This window comes from Schistocerca americana, chromosome 5, assembly GCF_021461395.2.
Source record: "Schistocerca americana isolate TAMUIC-IGC-003095 chromosome 5, iqSchAmer2.1, whole genome shotgun sequence".
Classification (NCBI taxonomy): Eukaryota; Metazoa; Arthropoda; class Insecta; order Orthoptera; family Acrididae; genus Schistocerca; species Schistocerca americana.
The window spans coordinates 494,377,733-494,396,050 of NC_060123.1; positions in this window are offsets into that span (position 1 = coordinate 494,377,733).

Here is an 18,318-nt window from a genome sequence, read left to right on the forward strand (position 1 = left end):
GCCCCGCAGTGATTCTTTCCAGACATCAGTGGACCAAGTCTGGTTGAAACTGGTCCAGTCATTTGGTACTAGAAGTTGAACAACAAACACACATACATACATATATAAAAATATACGCACACTCAAGTGTAATGTAATGGCTCAAATGGCTCTGAGCATTATGGGACTTAACATCTGAGGTCATCAGTCCCCTAGAACTTAGAACTACTTAAACCTAACATCCATGCCCGAAGCAGGATTTGAACCTGCGACCGTAGCGGTCGCGCGTTTCCAGAGTGAAGCGCCTAGAACCGCTCGGTCACACCGGTCGGCTGCAATGTAATATGTAGCAATTGCTTAGACTTTCCATTACTTCAACATTAAGGTGATAGCTGAAATCACAAGATGGACGGCGTTCATTCCTGTTCCCGGAAGACGATGCAAATATGGTATGTCAAGCGCAGTTGTACCGTTGGGTGAGACGGAGCAATGGGATACTTCACAAATCCGCCGCTGGAGAGTAGCTAGCTCCCGATACTTGCAAGAAAGCTAATTTGTGAACAAACGTGGTGCACATGTTCTGGAGAAACAACACATGGTCTGTTCTATTAAGGCGAACAGTTTTGTCGTGTAGGTACGTATTTTTACTAGTAATGCTTAGCTTGCACACTACTGATGCAGCTTTATCAGTGCGATCTTGACAAATGTGTAGGCATAAATCTAACCGAAAACGGGTACCTAGTTCACTGCCTATAAATAGGAGTCGGGGTGTTCCATCTCTCTCACACAATCGGGAGTGATGGACCAGTGGTATCTGGGAGAGATGGACCACTTTTATTTTAGTGTGAGAGCGATGGACCACAATCAAATTCAGCTTCAAGGTAAGTGCTATAATCCCAATGAAGATGGCTGCGGTCTATACTTATTAGTCGGAAGACATGTCTGCCCCAACAAATGGAAGAGCAGAATCTTGTACAGAGGCCAACCAACCACTTCAAAGCTTATTAAAAGACCGACTGATCCTAAACACACCAAAAGAGCACAGTTATTAACAGAAATGAAAGTCCTTCACTGACACAACTTCGTACTGCATTCCTACTAAACTTCAAACTTTCAAGATTATCACGTCACAACTTACTGTACGAAACAAGAACAGCAAAACATTCGGAAGGAATATCACCTGTTCCTTCTATTGACAACATCATGAATTTTCAGAGGAAGGCTGCAATTGTATCAAAGGGTTAAACTCTGCTGAAAACACTGAAAGTGTAAATAAAAAGATGGATAGGAAACCAAAGGAAACAGGAAAAAGGCGTAAAAAGCTCACCAAAGGGAATTATTAGTGAAGAGAAAAACACATTGAGAAAGTTCAGTAAGAAAAACTTTGCAAATGGCTCACCGTATTCATCAGGTGCACACTGTAAGAGATATTGACAATAAATTTGATGACAGAGATGAGGATGAATGTGTTGGCTGCGATGAAATCTATTACGAAACTAATAAAAATTAAGATTGGACTGAGTGTGTAGCTTCTTCACGAACGTCAGTATTTGGTGATAAGTATAACTGCCGTGATGAGAGAAAGACAGTCTAATGCTTGAACAAAGCAAACAGTTGATTAGAAAAGCCAATGCTCAGTCATGATCTATAATGAACAGGTGAAACTCTTTTGGACTAAGATGCTTCAAAGAATAATTATTTATTCATTGCAACATATTTCAAATAAAAATATGAACTTTTGATTAACTCTTTTGTTTACGTATAGCCATTTTTACACGGCCCCGTTCTGTAACTACAGTGGTCCATACCACGCAGATACTTTCGTATATTTTCAAAAAATGGTTCAAATGGGCCTGAGCACTATGGGACTTAACACCTGAGGTCATCAGTCCCCTAGAACCTAGAATTAACTAAACCTAACTAACCCAAGGACATCACATACATCCATGCCCGAGGCAGGATTGGAACCAGCGACCGTAGGGGCCTCGCGGTTCCAGACTGAAGAGCCTAGAACCGCTCGGCCACTCTGGCCGGCCGTATATTTTCCTTTTATCATATCTCTTGCATTTTAAGTGACAGTGACTCGGTAATATATTGTATTTATGCATATATGACACATTGTATGAGCGTGCTACTAGAAGATGTGAAATCAGGTTACCTTGGGGGCCGATGGTGGAATGCGAGATCCTTGCCCAATTTATTGCTAAACCGTTGTTTGTTAATAAATGATCTTAAATGCAGGTGTCATTCTGGATGTAGCGCGCCCTGTTGTAAAATGAAATTTTCAAAATGATATCGTAACTGTGGAAGAAGTAAAATCTCCAACACATCGAGGTTTGTGGTTCCTGTAGTCTGTTTTTCGCAAAAAAGAAAAAAAATACCGTCCGTTTTCTTTGTGAAACGGCACAAAATACCTGACGCCTAGGAAATCCTTTCTCGTGCTTGAGTATGGTATGCGATTCTCAACACAGTATATTAGGCGTGAAGGGTAAGTGTAAGTTTGATCTCCAAGCACTAAACAAACTTACCGAACTCTATATACTGTTGTTTATCGATACCAAGACTCTATGCACATTGGATAATGAACAAGAGACAGTGCGACAGCGAGCTAGCGAGCTGCACAAGGTAGGTCCCTACCTGCAGTCCCACGACCTGGGATCGAACTGGTGCCACGACAATCCTTCAGTTTTGGTGCGAAAGTTAGAACACACCTCAAGTTTCCGTCCTCAGTCGGTGTCGAAGATATACTCTTGTGAATCCCTTAGACACACCTGTACTTCATATTCACAAAATTCTATAAATTTGCTCATATTTAGTTTTTTCTGTAATGTTTTCCATTTACTGTATTCATTGCTTACTTATTTCATCTGCATTACTAGTCTGCAACATGCTCTCAAATGTCCAGAAGATGTTGCGTAGAACCACATGCTGAACTGAATAGCACCTGGGAAAAATGAACATCTAAATATTTCTATTTCAGCTCTGACTTCTCTTATTTTATAAAATAGGTAGTGGGAAAGGCAGACACAAGACCCAGATTCATCGGAAGAATCTTAAAGAAATGTAACTCATCCACGAAAGATGTGGCTTATAAGACGCTTGCTCGCCCGATTCTTGAGTACTGTACATCTATCTGGCATTCCTATCAGGTAGGACTGATAGAGAAGATCCTACGAAGAGAGTCGCTTTTCGTCACGGGATCGTTTAACTGGCGAGAGATCGTTACGGAGATGCTAAACAAACTCCACTGGCAAACGTTACAAAAGAGGCGTGGTGCATCACGGAGAATTTTGCTATTGAAATTTCGCGACAGCACATTTCAGGAGAAGTCGGACAACATATTACTTCCCCCCACATACATCTCGCGTGTTTACCACGTGGAGAAAATTCGAGAAATTAGCGCCAATACAGAGGCTCATCGACAATTATTCTTCCCACGTACTATTCGCGAGTGGAGCAGTGTTGGAGGGATCTGATAGCGGTACCGAAAGTACCCTCCGCCACACACCATTTGGTGGTTTGCGGTAATGATGTTGATGATATAGGTGCAGACAATGGTTGTTGAACTAGGGGTTGGTTTGGCATTCTGAGTGGAAAGTTGGTGATAAAAGTTTTGTGAAAATTTCTTGCTGCAACGAAAAACGCCTTTGTTTTAATGGTTCCCACCCGAACTCGTTTATTATATCCACGATATTTTCTTCCCCGTTTCGCTTTAGTAAAAAACGAGATTCCATTCTGTGAACTTTCTTGATCTCGGTGAAACCTGTATGTTTATAGGGTATATGCATGTGTTTATGTGTATGTGTAGAGACCCCGTATCGCTTAGTAGTACTCCAAAAGAGGACAAACATATGCCACATAAGAACTACACACCGTATTTTATTTCGGGAATTTCCGTTTTATTAGGGAAAACAGCCTGAGAACGGATGGTAGCCCGAAAGTAGTAGCATCGACTAAGGAAAATACGTAGTTTACAGCCGATCTTGGTAGTCTCTGTCCTTAGTATTATTAGAAGCAGTTTATGATAGTGCTTACATCAGCTTCGTTTGTTACTACGCTCAGATCTCAGTGAAACCTTTCACTGGATACAACACACACCCACAGCGGCGCCAGTGGAATCCGTCGGCCGTCGTAACAGCCGGGGAGGCGCTCAGACGCTGTCGTCGCTGGTGCAGCCATCGGCGTCGGCTGCCGCTGCGTTGGCGCCGACTGCGGACGGGATTTAGGTCGCGGTGGCACCTCACGTCGCGACGCGCACAGTATGGGCCGAGCGCCGCGGTAATTAACTCTGGCGAGTGTCTCGCGACCGTCGGATTCCTCGCCAGGCGCATGCTGGCCGATATACGACCGCCCTTAATGCCTTTGGGGACGATGAAATTTATCGCCAAATCCGCCAGTCGAGGGTGGAAATTTTATTGATTGTAAACCGAACTCGCCATTTCCAATTAGTATTGGTGGGTAGTCTCATCATTTTGACGGTTTCACTGTACTCATGGCGAAACCCGCTAGGCGTTATGTGCTGCGGTGGGAAATTACAGTCATTATTCTCATCGCATTTACATATACAACAAGAATAAATTAGATCATTTATTACCAGAGTTTTCCTTTTAATGTTTGACGTTATCCTGTTTTTGCGCAGACATCTCAGCAATTCTGGAGTGAAAATACAGAGGTGTTATAGCTAACTGTGCCTTACTCACCAGAATTCGCTCACGTTACAAATGAATTTTCTAGTGCCTGTAATTGAGAATCTATCTAATGAAGAGACGCTATGAACGCACAATGAGCAGAATTAAAGGTAGCTTTTCACTAAAAAGGGCGTAGGACTAAATATAGTATTGTATCGTTTTTATGACACTTCGTTTCTGAAGAATCTTGAAGTAGCCTTGCTGGGAACGTGGGAAGGTTGGGCATCTCACGTTACTTCGCGTGTTCAGATACGCGCCGCTGCGCTTTACTAAGTGCTCCTTTGATACTTATACTGAAGTCGACCTGGCAGTTCACTTCCTGGAAAACTGCTCGGAATGTTCACAGCGTTCTTAACGAATCGCTCATTGAGTTATGGTGAAAGTAACAGCTTTAAATTAATTGAAAAATGGAGAAAATGTTCACCGGCTGCGGATTCAGACTGCATACCTTATGTAGCCGTCCACACTTCGCCATACACTACTTTTCAAAATTACTCCTATGCTTGAAACATCCTGGCAGATTAAAACTGTGTGCCCGACCGAGACTCGAACTCGGGACCTTTGCCTTTCGCGGGCAAGTGCTCTACCAACTGAGCTACCGAAGCACGACTCACGTCCGGTACTCACAGCTTTACTCCTGCCAGTACCTCGTCTCCTACCTTCCAAACTTTACAGAAGCTTATTCGCGTATCTGTTACATTGCAAACTTTACAAACATTGCCCCACCACGAAAAGTATAACGTTTCTCATTGGATAGACAGAATTTTTGTGGGCGGAGCTTAAGGTTAACATTGAGACCCTGATTGGTCAGATGAAAACACAGCCAGATAGTTTTTTTAAAACCAACTTCGATAAATTGTAGTAAGGAGAAGTTAGGTGAGAGTTGCTTCCGAGACGGCGAGGTGAGTGGAGCTGGGCTGTCCACCGCCCCCTAACGAACACCGACAAGGTAATGAACGCTCGTGATGCCACATAACAGCGCATAAAGCTTCACACAGAACTGCAGAAGTCTCAACTGTTACACCCCCTTTTTACGTAATACTAGTTTCGATCGTCAATTAAAGCTCATGGTGTTCACATTTGCCACTTGAAGTAAAAATCTGAAACGCGATGATTTTTCTGTTATATAGTTACTGAGAAGCCACATCAGCCACTGTAATTTGCGACAAGTTAGATAAGTAATTAAAGATAATTGAGAATCACTGTAGACCATTTTGATAGTTTTCTCTTTTGTGAAACTTAATTTAAACCTAGATTATAGATGTGACATGGCATAGGTCATCCTTCGATCCATTGTAGAACTTGGAAACACATTCAGGGAATATTCGTTCACATTTTTGTTGAACGCAGTTGGTTTTTACCATCCTGTATTAAAACATTTCCTTTTATCAAATGGTTCAAATGGTTCTGAGCACTATGCGACTTAACTTCTGAGGTCATCAGTCGCCTAGAACTTAGAACTAATTAAACCTAACTAACCTAAGGACATCACACGCATCCATGCCCGAGGCAGGATTCGAATCTGCGACCGTAGCGGTCGCTCGGATCCAGACATTTCCTTTTATCAATAGTGCAATGCATAAACAATGATTTGTGAGTAGAATAAAATTTCCAATGGTAAACTTAACTGCTTTTTCGACGTTATTTTACCAGCTAACTAAAAACAGGAAAGCCTTGAACCCCTTCCACTAAATTTAGTTAGTAATAAGAATCATTTACAGGGAGTGCAGTGGAGCTGACGCTGAAATCATTAAGAATTTGGTTACATCATTGAGAGTCTCACTGAACTCTTCTGAATTCTACATGTCATGTGTGGTCTGGCGTCTCCTTACCAGCAACAGGTCCCAGGTTCAAACTAGTCAATTCCCTAAAAAACACGCTCAGTGCGTCGTTGCGCGAAATTGGTAGGGAGACACGATATAGCACAAACAGACACCACGCACAATTTTAGAGGATGTCTTATGTGGGAGCAGAAACTTTAGAACGTATCCCAGACAAGTTCAATTCAGCATACTATGAACATTTCCTTGAAAATCTAATCGTCAGAGCCGGTGGCTACAGAGAGGATCGCTTTGGCTATTTGGCCTTTGTCCGCAGCTTGGATTTTGGGGTCGGTGGCAAGGCCGATGTTGCAGAAACACTGTGTTGGACCTCTTTCGTTGTCTGCGTGATTGTTTGCTATCTAGGCTGACATTACGTTTGACAACTTCCAATGTTTCAGCGATAGGAAAGCTGGGCTGCGGGACCATTGGCGCGGGCTGGCACTTCCATTTAGAGGTGCACTTAGATGTGCCCTGTTGAACCTTCATAGTCTGAATGTTAACAATGAACTTCTGGACAGACTGGTTCAAGGCCGAGGCAAAACTTGGTGGCTGAGTAGATTTAAATTCCTTCTTCGCGCCAGAATATGAGACACGCTGGGTACCGTTAATTTCCTGAATCTTCTTTTCTTCAACGAAGACCCGACATCCCTGTTTCAAACCGGATGACATGGGAGCAATTAATGCACCAGGGTGGGGTAGTGCAATGAAAACCATGTTCGTGCACTGCGCTGCCACGTCTTACACACATAGCCCACCACTTACAACTCATAATGGTGTGATCAAAGCGTTGGCACTTGAATCAGGAGGTGGAGAAAGCCTGATTACTCACCTTACTCGCCACAAGCCCAATAAAAAAATCTGGGGCCACGGCTCACATTCTATCATAAAAAGTGATGGTACAAAAAAATAAACAGAAGCTCATAATAATTCAGTCACTACTCTCGTTCAACGGAACGTGGTTTTTTTCTTAGAACTGTGCCTAGTGGCTTGTGGATTGTGGCTTGTGGATTGGTTAGTGCTTTCCTGAAACTAAAGCTTAAAGAACTTACTAGCCGCACTAAAATTTACTTCAATAAGAAATGTTTAGAGTAGGTAATTCTTTAACATGCAACACTGAAGATAAATGAGTCTCCCCAGGGTGGTAGAAGAATCAAAGACGAATTTGTGTTAACATGGGTGAGAGCTGAGTTCAATGAAGTGTGTAAGATGCAGCAGACCTTGGGTGAAATATAATGAGAATACAAATATCCCTCAGAAATTTCTTATTCAAAATGAAATCTTCGTGCACCGCGATCGCAATGTTCACACTGTTATTGTTCCCAGATGATCGTTTCCAGCAGTCTTATAGTGAAATCATATTATCTAAGGGGAAAATATAAAGATAATAAGCGTATGGGACGGGGGGGGGGGGGAGGGGAGGGGGGGATGGAGGAAGACTACAGTTCATACAACGGATTATATAAAATATGCAAGATTCTACGTAACTTATGGAACTTGGATAAAACTGCCATTTTACATTTACATCAAGTCAAAGAATAAAGGGCACTCCCCACGTATTCCTGTCTTGATATAAATCCACTTGATAAAATACACACAGTTCGTAAAATAGACACATACGGTAATTATGTTATTATCAATACAGTGCCGGAATTCCGTGATCTAGTGGTTACCGTTGCTGCGTCTACACCTGGTATTCCGGGTCCCATTGCTGGCGGGATCGGAGATTTTCTCCGCTCGGGTGCTGGGTGTCTGCGTTGTGCTGATCATTTCACCTCAGCAGCAGAGACGTTCAACTGGGCAGTAATGCCACACAGTTATTTCCTTTCACCACTTCTCCGAAGTGCGGAATATGAAGATCAAGTGCATGAAGAACTACTTCTGGTTAAGAGGAGGCAGGAACAAATTTATAGATTAAGTTTTTACAGAAATAATCACCAAAAAACTAAAAGGAGAAAGTCAAGTGACATAAACCCTTTCAAAATTGAACTACTTTGCTTTCAGACAGTGACGAAGAACAGCTCATTAACCCATTTTTGCAATACAAGGAAAAGGCAGGACAGGGCTATAATTAAAAATACTGTAGCATACACTAGAATGAGAGGTGGGGTGAGAAAACTGAGTAAATGTTAAAAATTCAGTACGGAGCTCTGCAAATTATGCACGATCTATTAAAAACTGAATTAACTGAGAATGAGCTTATTCGAAAACTAAGTTATAAGCTTTAGAATTTCTCTTTTTACAGCGTACACACTGATTCAAGATAGCAAATCAAAGAATTCTTTAAGAAAATTAACACTATGGAATCTAATGAAAGGAATCGAAAGAGAGATCCCTGAAACAACTAAAAGTGAAAATAGATAATATGATTTCCTTTTTTGAGATAAAAGAAAGGAGGTACCTACGCACGTAGGTCATTCCCGTAGGTTCAAATGTTCTAATGGCTCTGAGAACTATGGGAATAAACATCTGAGGTCATCAGTCCCATAGAACTTAGAACTACATAAAACCTAACTAACCTAAGGACATCACACACTGAATGCCCGAGTCAGGATTCCAACCTGCGACCTTAGTCGTCGCGCGGTTCCAGACTGAAGCGCCTAGAACCTCTCGGCCACAACGGCTGGCTCTCCAGTGGGTACACACCAAATTACATGTAGAAGCGAAGTCGGTAGGCTAGGAATTAATAATATAGATTGTCCACTTTATAAATGTATTATATAAATGATAGAGAGCATCAATCAATCATCCTTCTTTTGCAGGTTTTATTACACAAGTCCAGATTTCGGCTAGTGCCTAGCCATTAACAATGCACTATTATTTAATCTCGACGCATGTTAGTTCACTGTTGTTCGGGCGTCAGTCACAGTTCTTTGAATAGAAGTCACAGTTCAAAGAACTGTGACTGATGCGCGAACAACAGGGAACTAACATGCGCCGAGATTAAGTAGTAGTGCATTGGTAGTGGCTAGGCACTAGCCGAAATCTGGATTTGGGTAATAAAAGCTGCAAAAAGAAAAGGACGAATAATTGCTGCGCTCTGTCATTTATAAATTACGTAATAGTCGCTGAGTGCATATACTTTTCCAAATGGAAGGTAACCTGATGTAAATTGTCCAATGTTTAAAATTAATAGAGACCTCAACAAAAAGTGAAAGCGAATTTCCTTTATCGAAAATTGTATTATGTTAAGAAACAGTGCGGCTTTAGCTCCGAAAATAAGAGATAGTCTTATTCCAGATGGTGCTATTCTTGCTTCAATAGATGTCGAACGTCTGTACACCAATACTCCAGTTGACGAAGCCGCGCACTTTATAAAAAGAAATTTCTGACATAGTAAGAGTCCGGGCCAAGAAGAATTGGAAGAATTAAGAGAAATATTACATTTTGTTTTGTGCTATAACCACTTTTCTTCAACAATAAAAGCCGGCCGTTGTGGTCGTGCGGTTCTAGGCGCTTCAGTTTGGAACCGCGTGACCGCTACGGTCGCAGGTTCGAATCCTGCCTTGGGCATGGATGTGTGTGATGTCCTTAGGTTAGTTAGGTTTAAGTAGTTCTAAGTTCTAGGGGACTGATGACCACAGATGTTCCATAGTGCTCAGAGCCATTTGAACCATGTTTTTGAGAACTTCTTTACGGAGCAATCGCCGACATAGTTTAGCTGAGGCGGAATAAAGGGAACCAGCCCGCATTCGCCAAGGCAGATGGAAAACCACCGAAAAACCATCCACAGACTGCCCGGTTCACCGGACCTCGACACGAATCCGCCCGGCGGATTCGTGCCGGGGACCGGCGCTCTTTCTCGCCCGGAAAGCTGTGCGTTACAGCGCACCACCAACCGGACGGGCTAGTACAAGGGTAGTTGGTCAAACTGTTATGAAGAGTGCTTCACGCGCTGTGTGTAAACATGCGCACTCGGCGCTGAGGCGATCAGTCTTGGCTTGGCAGCCGTTGAGAATGGAGCATACACTTGGATGTTACCGCCACGTGCGAACTGCGCGTAATTATTCGGTTTTTGAATGCAAAAGGCACTGCGCCGATTGAAATCCTACGCCAATTGACGGAAGTGCATAGTGAGTCGTGCATGGATCTAAAAAATGTTCGTAAGTGGTGTAGAGAGTTTGCAGCTGGTCGGACTGAAATTCACGGCGAACAAAGAAGCGGGAGACCGTCAATTTCTGAGGAGATAGTGTTGAAGGTTGAGCAAAGCATGCGTGGAGATCGGCGGATTAGCCTGGATGATCTCTGCACGTTGGTTCCTGAGGTTTCCCGAAGCAACGCTCACAGAATTTTAACGGAAACATTGAACTACCGATAGGTGTGCACAAGATGGGGGCCATGCATGCTAACTGAGGACCACATGCGGCAACGAGTTGATGCTTCCGGCGCATTTCTTCACCGCCTTGCACCTGAACAGGACATCTTTCTGGCCTCAATTGTCACGGGTTACGAAACGTAGGCATACCACTTTACACCTGAGACCAAGCAATAATCACGCCAGTGGCGGCATCGTTCTTCGTCAAAGCCGCGGAAGTTCAAACAAACACAGTCTTCCAGTAAAGTCATGACAACCCTTTTTTCGGATTGGAAAGGGGTATTGTTGGTCGACTTTATGCCCAATGGGACCATAATTAACGCTGATAGGCACTGTGAGGCTCTGAAAAAACTCAAACAAGGGATTCAGAACCGGAGAAGAGGAATATTGAGCAAGAGCGTAGACATTCTCCATCACAACGCTCGGCAAACCGTTTCAGGGGAACATAATCACCCACTCATCCTATATTCCTGACTTGACATCCAGTGACTATCACGTGTTCCCTAAGATAAAAGAACATTTGGCCGGAAAGCGATTCAGCTCCGACGACCAGGTCAAGGAAGAGGTTCATAGCTTTCTGAACAGCATGGCGGCGAGCTGGTATGACATGGGCATACAAAACTGTCACAGCGTCTACAAAAATGTATCAACAGAAATGGTGATTATGTCGGCAAATAGCTAAATGTTCAAGCTGTAAACTGATGTAAACCATTGTAGAAATAAACAGGTCTATGTACATATAAAAATTGGAGACCTTACTTTTGGGATTATCCTTGTAAATAACAATGAACATTAAGTGTAATTAGGGGTAGACACATGTCCGTATAAAGTATTCTTTTTCGAAAGATCGTTCCAATCATATCCCTGATTACTGACTGAGCCGTAGCGGCTTCCGTGAGGGCGCTCGACTGATTCTAATGGCACCAGTTGCGGGCGCGTTCTATCGACACTGGCCCTCATCGTATCATCTCTGCTAGCTCATGTGTTCCCTCTGGCACTGTGTGGTGGCGAGTGGTGTGTCGGACACGGAGCTGGACGGGTATGCCTGAGTACTCGACGTCCTGGCGATTGCATCGTGTTAAAGCTGTTGATGTTGGGCTATGCGGGCCGCGTTTTCCTGCAGCGTTGACCGTTTGCTGCTGGTGAGTTTAGCGGGCAAGTAGCGGCTCTCGTCACGTTCAACTGGGTTACGAGGTGCATCAGTCAACTGTGCTGTGCTGAATACGCCAAGCTATATTGAAAACTTGGTAAGAAGCACGAGCAGCAGGGCAATATTATCCGGTGGATAACATGGAGTTCTGAACGTAATGGACTGCTTGGCACTTGTTAGAAATTATCTATGAAAGTTGTTTAGTAAATACTGTACCTAAAAGTTGTTTATTCTGCACGAAATGAATTGGTCAGGAAACCAGTTTCTTATGCCTTTCGATGACGCCTTTTGGGCTGTGTGCCTCAACGTCCAAGCCAGTATTTTGCAATGTTAATCTTGTAGTTTAAATCATGGTTTGTTATTATTGAGTAATTAATACTACTGACAATAATTTCTATATTTTGTAGCCCGTCTCATGGCTCTTCCTGGGGCGAGTTATTGGATCTGGCCTGTAACTCAAGTTGTGTGCGGTGAGCCTAAAGGTACGCACGAGTGGGTCATGTGTGTGAGTGCGTACTTGTATTTGCACACCCTCTTACTCCCATGTTGTGGAGCCCTTCGGTTTATAGGTTTACAGTTAAACCGGTCATCTGTTAAAATGGTTCAAATGGCTCTGAGCACTATGGGACTTAACATCTGAGGTCATCAGTCCTCTAGAACTTCGAACTACGTAAACCTAACTAAACTAAGGACATGACCCACATCCATGTCCGAGGCAGGATTCGAACCTGCGACCGTAGCAGTCATGACGTTCTGGACTGAAGCGCCTAGAACCGCTCGGCCACAACGACCGGCCCGTCCATCTGTCATTTGATAGGTATCCCAATTCCTGTTCTATTATTTCCTAAGAGGCCCCAATAAAGGTATAACTTTAGCTTTTCAACCTTGTTTGAATTATTGAGTAATTATTCCTCTAAATGACCCTGTACATTCCTTCTTGTTATTGCTGGGAAGGTTAACGTGCAATATTATTAGCGGGCCACTTTTATGCTGAAGTTTAAGTAGTTGAATTTTCAATTGCCCCGTTAAGTATTACTCTGTATGCTAACTTTTATCAAACTTGTTTTGCGGTTTGTTGTTTGGTATTTGTTGACAGCCTTGTATCGCTGGCGGATGAGGCGTTTCTACTCGGTCCGGGGCAGAGACGCGTTTTCGTTCTGCTTTGGAGGCTTTCCCGTCATTTCACGAGGCCTAGGTGTTGGCGGGTGACATGTGATTCTGCGGATCTCCTTTTCCAGCCTCAAGTTTATCAGTTTGTTGTTATTCTTTTGGTATAGTGCCCCGACGAGGATGTCGCCGGATTAGGAAGTAACTGACGCAGTAATTCTGTTACTTTAAGGCCCTTTTGGGCGTGTGATGAAAGTCTTTGGTGAAACTAAGCACTGAGTTTCTGATTTCCTTAAAAGGTTAAGAGCTTAATTAACAAACATTTTAATTATGTTTTAGCGCCCGGTAATTTATTTAATTACTTATGGCGATTCATATGTAACGAAATGGTTCAAATGGTTCTGAGCGCTATGCGAGTTAACTTCTGAGGTCATCAGTCGCCTAGAACTTAGAACTAATTAAACCTAACTAACCTAAGGACATCACACACATCCATGCCCGAGGCAGGATTCGAACCTGCGACCGTAGCGGTCTCTCGGCTCCAGACTGTAGCGCCTACAACCACACGACCACTTCGGCCAGCCCATATGTAACAGGATTGTGGCCAATCAGTATAGTATTAATGTTGCTTCGGTTTTGGATGTGGGTAGCATTTGGGCAGGTTTGCAGTATTTTGTCTATATCAGAGCAGAATAATCAGTGGAGATGTATGCATTTTAATGGTTTATTTTTTAATTTCATGTTTGTTGAACTTATGTTCAAGTGCCGTTGTGGGCTAGCCCACGGTTGTGTTACAGATACGGGGACAGAGTGCCACCGGAGGTTTATTTAATTAATCGATTGTTGTCGGGCCTCCATTATGTTGCACCCAATTGACATCTTTTGACTATTTTATAGACACCCTGAATAACAAAGTTAAAATGAGCATAAAGAGAAAAATAAACCACTTGTATAGCCTGCATCCGATAGTTCAAATATGCCACTATTAAATAAGTAGAATACCAGACAAAACTGAGCACTTAACTCAAGGGAACCAGATAAACTCCTCAGTGAGCAGGATGCGTCTGCAGTGGATACATATTTTAATATTTACGTCAGTCTCTTCGGTAGATGTAGTCGCTGAGCCCAGTTTATGTGCTCCTGCTGGTGATGGGGTCTCATTTCGCTCGAGTACCGCACAGCGCCATTCAGGCTGAGTCTTCTGAGCAATTTCCCAGTTGATGTAGGCACCTCTCAGTGCCGTCTGGACGACACCGTCTCCTCTGAAGTTGTGGCCATTGGTATAAAAATCTCGCATCCTGAATTGCAGCGCCATCAGCCATCGTAAATGTGTACCGTACCGATCTTTCCGGTATTTCTTTTACTGTGAACATCATACTCTGTTTTAAATATGGCTACACTACTTTAACGGTTGGGTTGTTTTCGGGGAGAGACCAGACAGCGAGGTCATTGGTCTCGTTAGGTTAGGGAAGGACGGGGAAGGAATTCGGCCGTGCCCTTTCAAAAGAACCATCCCAGCATTTGCCTGGAGCGATTTAGGGAAATCACGGTAAACCTAAATCAGAATGGCCGGACTTGGGATTGAACCGTCGTCCTCCGGAATGCCAGTGCAGTGTGCTGACCACTGCGCCAACTCGCTCGGTGTACTTTAATGACCTGTACTCTGTTTCTGTGTTACAAGAATACTTTTACTGTAAACTTAACTTATTGCAGGATCCTTACAAGTAAATATATGTGTTAAGAGGGCGCAAGCACCTAGTGCAAAGAATAGGCAAAAAAATCACAATTACATCTACATCTAAATGACAATTCTGCGATTCATAGTTAAGTGCCTGCCAGAGTGTTCATCGCACCACCTTCAAGTTTTATCTCTACCATTCCACTCTCGAAAAGCACGGAGCAAAAACGGAAAGTTGAGTCTCTCAACTCTGATTTCACTTGTTTTGTTACAATGATCGTTTCTCCCCATGTAGGTGGGTGCCAACAAAATATTTTTGGAAACGGAGGAGAAATTTGATGACTGAAATATCATGAGAAAATTCTGCTGCAACGAAAAACGCCTTTATTTTAAAAATAGCCGCCCCAGTTCGCGTCTCATATCCGTGGCACTCTCTCCCCAATTTCGAGACAGTGCAAAACGAGCTGCCCTTCTTTGGATTTTTTCGATATGTTCCATCAACCTTACTTGATGCGGATCCTACACGGCGCAGGAATACTCCTGAATAGAACGAACAAGCGTAGTGTAGGCACTGTCTTTGGTAGACCCGTTGGATTATTCAAGTGTTCTGCCAATAATTCGCAGTGTTTGATTCGCTTTCTCCCATGATTATCTCTGTGATCGTTCCAGATTAAGTTATTCATAATTGTAAACCACTAAGTATTTAGCTAAATTTACAGCATTTAGATTTCTGTTATTTATGTGTAACAGAAATTTACAGACTTTCTGTTAGTACTCATGTGGATGACTTCACACTTTCAATTATTTAGTTACAATTGCCATTTGTCGCAGCATACAGTTCCTTAAGACTTCTGGCATGTACATAACGCCATATTCCAGTTGGCAGGTTACTAGTGACATCACACTATGTTGTGTCATTGAACGAACAATTCTAAGTAATGGAGCATATGGAAGGGTGGCTACACGGGAGGCTAGAGTGACTAGCAAGCAACAAATTGTCGATTCGCTGTTGCATGCCATAGAGTTTTTTACTTTGAACTGTCGGCTGCCATATCAGTATGTGACGCTGATAGCAACCTGACAACGCAAATACATCGGAATGGGTAGGCGCCCAAATTCCATCGATGCTCCTAATTTCTACTCCTGTGACTTTCCGGTTTCCACACTTGATAACAAAAGTATATGTGACTTTAGGTTTTCCCGGTGTAGGAAATTTTTAATTTTTCTTGGGTATTCACCCGAGAGGCACCGTCCAGAAGGCGCGATATTTCGGCAAGACGACTTCTCGCCATCTTCTCTATCAGATAGCGAGAGTGTAACTTGGTTGCCAATGTTATGTCCATGGATTGCACGAGCATCCGGGTTCTTCACCTACGCATAGGAATTTGTCGCGAAGACATTGCCATAATCAATAAAAAAGGGACAGGGGGGAAGCTATAGTAAGTGAAAGGCCTTATGTTGTAAACCAAAAGGAACATATATTGTGATAACCCTGTCAAACAATTACATTTGTCCAGTCACAGTTACGACAAACGGTTATCCAAGCTGCCTTCTTGCTGCAGGCCAGTTATTATCCATGTCAGGAAGTTCAGTAAAGACCAGTACCTAGAGAGAGGGGGCGAGGGTGAGAGGGTGAGAGGGGGGGGGGGGACGGGTGGCGGCAGAGAGCGAGAGTTAATTGCAATGGCTGAACCTCGAAAATGGGAATCGAGTTACATTAGCAGAAATGGAAGCTGCACGTTGAGGCTGACTGCATTACTGCTGATGGAATCGTGGTGCTGAATGTGCGAGAAGCAATTGGTGCAGGGTTGCTGCAGGTTCTCGACCGCCATCCGTATTACTTGACTACCACCTGCTTCATACACGATGGTGCTTCCAAAGTGAGACATCCGTATTAAGATGGCGGTAGATTGCACATCTGATCATCTGAAAGCGACTGCATAAAACTGAGTTCTGAACATAATTTTTCCATGCTTTTGTTGTCTTAGGAGGCAACCCACAGTTCTGTGCCTCCGCAGGAATCGAATTGGCGCCTGTAGACCACATAGTCTGGGGAAGAGGTTCTGAAGTTTCCTGGGGCCTCCCAGCGGCGGATTGGCTTAGCCGGTTGAAGGTCACACTACAGGACCTGTTTGGACGCCGAATCTTCGAACGCACGGGCGATTGACGTCCCTATTAGCCGGCATATTCTGTGACCAAAATGGAAAGTAAAGGCTCGAACATGAAGGCATCTCGCCATCTTGAGCTGTTTTAATATTAATTGGTGAACAGGAAATACGTTTCGCCCCCTCAACCTGAAAGTTCACCATACAAGCATGACATAAGTGGTGTTCGTTGGTTGTAGGAAATTAGTTTTGACACTCAAATGGAATGATTTAATTAGGGAGCGTTTTAATTATGCAGTTGATAGGTGCATGCTTGGTACCAATGAATTCGCCATCTCGTCAGCAACACAAACCTGTAATTAATTTTCTGGATTAATTATATTTCACTCTGTCTCTTAGATTTTTGATAATAGCGAAGGCACTAGATGTGGCTTGTCAAGTGCTGTGTACGTCCACGGAAGGCTTGTGAGTTAAAAATGAAATGCATGTCTGTTGCGGGAAAATGCATGTCGCCAGTTCTGATACTTCTCAGGAAGTACTGGAGCTCTATAAGCCATCAGTGAGTCCGGCTTGAAGACTGCGGAAATCTTTGAAAATGGTTTTAACATTCTGGTCGTTATATAGTACCATCAAAAGAAGAATTAGTAGCTTTAGTGATAGATGACCATTACTCTTATGCGCGCAACATTAGTATCATTGACAGTGCAAGAGGAAATAAAGTTTCGGCAGTGTGGTGTGCTTGCCACCACACACTACTGCAGTAGTGTAGTGCAGTCACTTGATGCTCCTTATGGTTCCATTCAAAGACTTCTACCCACAAGCTATTGAAAGTTGGTTGAGCAGGAGTCCTTGGTCAACTGCAATCAATCTTACGATCGCTAGCTTGGTAGGTGAACGTTTCGTACGCGCTGCAACAATGCACGCCGCTGTTGACGGCGTCAGCAAGACAGGAATATTTCCATACAAACTTGCCACCATCAGGTACGAGGACCACGTTGCTTATGCACAGCAAGAAGTAGTTCATGAGGAGACTGGAGCACATCTAATGCCTGACTCTCCAAGAACCCTCTAATTCAAAACAGGATCCAAGGTTGAGCCGTGCCAGTAATCCAGCCGTCAACATCAAGAAGAGAATTCCGGAAAGATCTGTACAGAAAAAAGATCTATTTCGTAATAAAAGGAAGATGTCACCTGCTCCCCGCAGAAAACCTAAGAAGAGAAACACAGTCAGAAGAAAGCACTCTGAATCGAGTCAAAGTATGGTGGTCACATCGTCTATATATCAACAGATATCGAAGACAATGATGAAGATGACGCTGTGTGCCCTGCGTAAGGCAAGCTTCATTTATCCGATACTCGTGAGATAAATGTATTTGTTACACCAAATGCTTGGTTTGGTATTACTAAACATGCTCTTCGTCTACACGGACACAGAAGCGTGTTTAGAAGGGTGAAAATAACTTGAAAATACAGTCC